The sequence below is a fragment of the Sphaeroforma arctica genome, assembly GCF_001186125.1.
Source record: "Sphaeroforma arctica JP610 unplaced genomic scaffold supercont1.1735, whole genome shotgun sequence".
In the NCBI taxonomy this organism is placed as follows: domain Eukaryota; class Ichthyosporea; order Ichthyophonida; genus Sphaeroforma; species Sphaeroforma arctica.
In genome coordinates, this window is record NW_014038823.1 from 5,356 (window position 1) to 11,737 (window position 6,382).

Consider the following 6,382-nt stretch of genomic DNA (forward strand, 5'->3'; position numbering starts at 1 on the left):
ACGAGTCACTTGTGGCTATGTGTGCAAGACAATCCCACGAGTTCCTCCATACAGTTGTACGTGGGCGGCGACAGCAGCTGTGAAACGGTGTTATCCGAGATTTCAATATTTCAATAGCCTATATCCCGGGTGATGACAATCCGGTGGCAGATATGATGTCGTGGATGTGTCAGGGCATTGGCCCAATAATAATACGGATGCAAAGGTGACATATGCCGTTGCAGGCGTCCTTTGTGAGCCAGCTGGTCCAAGTGGTGTTGATCGAAGAACACAAGACATTGGCGGCTAAATGGTTTAGATTGTTGGAGAAGAAGTGGGGGCCTCATGACATTGATGCTTTTGTGCTGCCGGTGAACCAGCAGTTGAGTGCGTATCACTGACAGGTGGGGCGTTTGATAGATATTGGGAGGATCTGTCCATTAACTGGTACATGAACCCGAAATTTCCACTTATGGAGCAAGTATTGATAAAAACAGTGGAGGAACGGGCTTGGGTGACATTGGTGGCTCCATACTAGTCGTTCGCTAGTCGGTTTTCGTTGCTGGTTTCTTTGTTGGCCGATGTACCCATCTGTGTGCCGCCGGAGGCCCCAGGCGTCTCAGGAAGTGCACTGGCGCAGGCCGCAGGGCCCAGTAATTGACTAGTATTCAGTATTCCCATCCGGGTCCCGGGTTTTAAAAGAGGGGGGGGGGGGGGGAAGAGACCGAGAGAGAATATAAATAATTGATGCATACAATATGTAAATAATTTGAATTAGCTTGCTTCGCTCGCTACTCTTCTCTTGTGTAACAATATTTATATATATAAAAATTAATAAATACTACCAGTCTACCATACAGTCAAAATAAATTGTTTTTTTAAAAATAAAAACAAATTAGTAAAATAATACAAAAATGTAATCTTAGATCGACTCAAAACACAATGTAACGGTGAACTTAGTTTTGTTTCCTCGATTGTTGAATAAACGTCTACCTTAGCAGAATGAACTTCTTGAATGAACTAAACATTTATACTATCTCCGAAGGATTTCCTTGAGAATCTGGCCGCCAATCAAATCGTGTATCTTCTCAATTTCGAGCCTACAAGTCCATTCAACATATATCGTCATCTGCCAACCTCCAGCTCATATTACCCCGCACTTCGGTTCGTAAAGCACCAATCATACACCAACTTCATCTTCTTTCGAGCCTGCGCGGCCGTTCGCCAACAAACCGCACAATACAACTTAGAACGTTTCAAACTTATTAGTTTTCACACTTATAAGTTATCGCCCACACTTAGAAGTTCTCGCACTCTTATTAACGCCCCGGAACATTACCGAACAGTTCGGTACTTAAAACACCAACATTGTTTTAAATCGGAGGTAAACATGGTTGACATTACACCTCCCCAATGAACAAGACACTAGTGTCGAGTTCATTCATTTAACCATTTACTCAACTACTTCTTCCGCAAAATCGGATCCCTCGCAACCTGGAAGAACATCTGTAACTTGTTCCACCTGTTCTTATTGAATAGATGCTTCATAGCCAAATCCAAAGCATCTTCTACCACGCCCTTAATCTCACTTTGCTTCACCGCATCGACTATCGTATCAACATATATACCAAAAGCTGAATTCATGGCATATAACCAAGTCCTCCCCATCTTTGTTGATCGCATTACTGCCACCATTTCATCAAGTTTTATAACACTAGCTGCCCTTTCACCAGTATAATTGTAGAGCCAGATCAAACAAGCTTCCCTCCTACGCATTCTAATACTGGCCTCATGATTCGGATCCTCTAACCTCACCTTAAGCTGATCCACATGTATTGGCTTAACCTTCCCATTAATTCTGACCTTATACATCCCTTGTAAGTGTTCCCTAAAAGCAATCGTGCCTCTCACTAAATAGGTTTTTGCCAACTTACTATCCTTCGACCTACCAGTATACCAAACCAACTGCCCCGGCTGCCAATCTGGTGCCTCTTTTCTATTCTTGTCTGCCGCCTTTGCTTGCGCCTCCTTCGTCACTTCATCTCTAATGGCCACCGATCTATTCCACACAGTAGCTTCACTCAGAAGCTCAGAACCTATCACCTCTAACAACTTCGCCTGAATTACTCTATCAACCTGCCCCGTATAATGCCGGCCAGTAACATGATAGTATGGGCTGATACCTGTGACCGAATTCACTGTCGCATTGTACGCCAACATAACTGAATATATATATGCTGGCCATAAGGTTTCCTCCCCAAACGGCAAGCTCTTAGCAAGCCAATCCACAATCGTACGCAAGACCCTCTCTGCCCTACCATTGCCCTGATGCCTATATACTGATACGTAATGGCATTCTGCACCTCTCTCTGCCCAGAAACTTTTCATATCTGCTGAAGCGAACGGACCACCCTCATACATCACTACCTTCTTAGGTGTACCCCAAGGCAACACTTGTTGTTGAACAAACTCTAATACCCCTTTAGTATTCTTCTCTTCCAACGTGTATGGCCGACACCACACCATCCTCGAAAAAATGATCTATGGCCACTACTATACCTTCGAAACCGTGAACTGTCCTTGGCAAGGTCAAATGATCCATGCCTATACACACTGCAACCCCTTTTCGGCCTCTCAGGCTGCATTAACAACCCTGTAGTCCCACGAAGCCCCTCAACTTGTTGACACGCAACACAACTCTTCAAAACCTTCACAACCTGCGAAAGCACCACTTCCTCTCCATACTTAACCTTCAGGTACTCCCATATCCTATCTACCCCAGCATGCGCTAAAGTCTGATGCAAAGGCTGAACAAGTTCTGACCATACACTTAGACCAATACACTTAAGCTGTTCGCTAGGCATTACATCCGGATCCCACATTTTAGTAATACCTCTCTCCATCACTGCAGTGACCTGCTGATGCAATAAACCCACACAAATCTTGAAGTCGGCACTGACCTTGTCATCAAGACTCTCCTCCAACACTCGCAGCTTCTCTTTAACCACTGCCAGCCGGACCCTCCTGTCTTCCACACTCGTGCAGACTTTATCAAATGACAAATCCACACCTTCATCAATCTCTGGCAGACCCATTTTGCACATGCAGCGAACTTAATACCCTCTACCGACACAGGCACCATAATAGAATCAAACCACCACGGCATACGACTAAGTCCATCCGCAACTTTGTTCTTTGGCCCTTTCAAGTACCGTAGATCCATATCAAACGATCGTACATACATAAAATTCCTGTACCGTCTCTTATCCACTGGATCCGACGTGAACTCTACCTGCTGAACCACACCAATTAAAGGCTGATGATCCATCTCTACTATAAGCACCTCGTACGATCTCCTAATCAAACCCGTGAACTGCAAAAACCCATATGCTAGCGCTATCAATTCTCTATCTGTTGGAGACACATTAGCATGGAAATCTATCTTGGAACTCACAAAACCCACAGGAAGCCATTCTCCATCTCTTCTCACACATAAACAAGCACCTATACCAGAATCCGACGCATATGTCTGCAACCTAAGTTGCTCCTCTTGTCTAGGTTCTACCAAGACTGTCTTCGCTTGCAAAATCTTCCGAGCCGACTGAAAAGCCTTCTTCTGCTCAGGACCCCACTGGAACCGTACATTCTTCCTAGTCAAATCACTAATCGGAGCCAACACATTTGAGAATTTCGGAACGTATCTCGCCCACCATCCAAAACACTGATACCACGACCTGACTTCGGCCTTGGTTTTGGGCCTGGGCATATCTAATAACGCCTGAAGCTTTACTTCACTTATCATCCAACCCTTATCTGTAACCTCTCGACCCATCACGACTATATAATCTTCTCAATACGCGAAATTACATTTTGACAGCCGCAACTGTATCCCTTTCGCCTCAAAGCGCCTACTCATCTCCCCAATACCATCCTAATGCTCAGCTGGATCATCCAAATCTAACGCAGAATCATCAATGTACGTCTTAATTCCTTTAATTCCCTCCAATATCTCATCCATTAGTCGTTGGAACACAAATGGTGCTTCCTTCAAACCAAACGGCATCTCAATAAATTGTAATCTCTCTCCCCGGGGCGTCAAAAAGGCAGTAACCCCTCGACTACCAGGCTCTATCGTCAACTGCCCAAAACCATTTCCAGCGTCCAGACTGGTTCCCCGCTTGAGCCTCTTAACTGTTGCCAGAAACTCATCTTCTGTTAGTATCATATATGTACCCGAATCTAGCTTATAATTCGTACGCATATAATTTATGCACACCCTCCAATCCTTAGGTTCCTCATAACTGGGATTACTACCCGGCACTTTAGGCACAAGTTTCGGCACTGTAAGCCAATCCGTATCTTCTATCAACCCAGCTCAAGCAATAGTTGCACCTTCTTCTTCATCACTTCTATAAGTCACACATCTTTCTCCGCCCTTCTTTGATCTGAAGCTTAAGCATCCGATCCTTCACAAACTTCGGTTTCTTGTCATTGTACGCCACCCTCCTAATAGCCGCCACCAACGCTGCCAATTCTTCCATAGACTTCCCCTGTTGTTCAGCCAACAGTTCCAAGCCACTCGTACCGAACATTAGATAATCGTCCTCACCCCCGGATCCATCACTTTCATAACCTGAATCATAACCCCCATCATCTTGCATACTATCAAATGGTGTTACATGTTCTGTTTGCTGATATAATAACGGCGCCGCCACATGCCGAATATAATCTAACACCGGCTCAGACACCTCTTTGTTCAGCCAGGTCTTAAAGTCTGATGGCTTCTCTCTTACCACCTCAACCGGAAACAATGTATAATTAGTCACCCCCTGCCTAGTGAGTATTACCCCAGTTAAGCCATACCCATTCAATTCACGTCAACCTAACAACATACCCGCATTGTGTGGAATCCAATCCATAACCCACATATCCAACTTAACCCTCCTTGCTCCTACTAAAGTAGGCAAAACAACCTTAACATCTCGCACCTTGTATTCCTCATAAAGCGGAGCACCAAATCCCGTAACCCACTCTCCACAAAAATCATATTGAGCAACCAGCCTCAGACGCTCTGCCAAACCCTTAGAAATCATCGACATATCGGCTCCTTGATCAACAAACATATCGACATAAAACTGTTCACTCTCCACATTACTATAGATCAACGGTTGGCCTGGTCCTTCATAACTAGCCGCCGCCGCACGTCACAATTCAGATGTCCCATCTGCACTCATACGCACCTCCCCAGACGCTGCTGCCGCTACATTACCCCCGGATTGTGTTGTAGGACAGAATTTCGCAGCATGACCTCTCTTGTTACACGTATGACACACCATGTCTTTCAACACAGGACACTCTTTCACATAGTGACCTTCCTGCTTACAGAACAAGCAAGCCCCTCTCAGACCTGTCATCCCTGAAACCCTGGATTCCTGTCTAGCTGCAGCTGCTTGCAACTGTCCTGCTCTCGCGGCTACCCTCGCCTGATGTCTAAGTCCCGCTTGTTCCCGCTCTTCTTGACGCGCTATGTCGTTTTCTCTCATCTCCTGCCTCAAACATCCTCAAAACCATGTTTTATCCGATTGGCGACTCGCAAATAAGGCTTTCAACAGACTTATACACCGCTCAGTCAATCCTTTTAAACCCTCCATCACCACATCCTTAAAGCTCACATCACTTGCCAATTTAAGCAGCGCATCCACATAGTCATCATTCCTCAGCATAGGAACCATCCAGCGTGCCCCAAGCTGATTTGCTTTCTTAGCATTCTTACAAATCACCTTGCACAAAGCATCATACTCACGCCGTTTCTGCTTAGCCTCTATCTTCAACTTAGCTGCTACCCTTGGCTTGTCTGATGCATCAGCCTTCTTCCCTACTGTAGCTGCCTTCATTGCAGGCACTCCTTTCTTCTTCTTAGCATCCTCATCCTCACTGTTGCTACTTTCGCTGATACCACTGCTGTCACGGTCCCTAGCGACGTCCTTCTCAGTCTCACTTTTGCTCTGATCGTCCTCAGAAGGCACCTCAGTAAATGGATCCCGTTCTGGGAGCACTTTTCGACGCAACATGCCGAGCACCATAGTAGTAAATCTCACGAAGATGCTCAATAACCTTTTCAGGCTTGGATCCCCACCCTCCTATTACCTTAGCAAAATCCGCCTGGGTTCCACTCACTTCAAGTGGGTCCTTAAACGCTGGATACAATGCTGCAGCCGCGATGTACAGATCCTTCGTCTCAATAACAGTCTTGCTGATATAGCCCTCTAGTTCCGACTTTGAGCCATCGCTGGGCGGGACCCTCCTTTCTTCACCTCGAGCCCATCCCATCGATCCATAAGTGTCGTTATCGGCTCCCCTCTCACATATGTAAACTTCGATGGAAATTATTAGGTTTCAAACT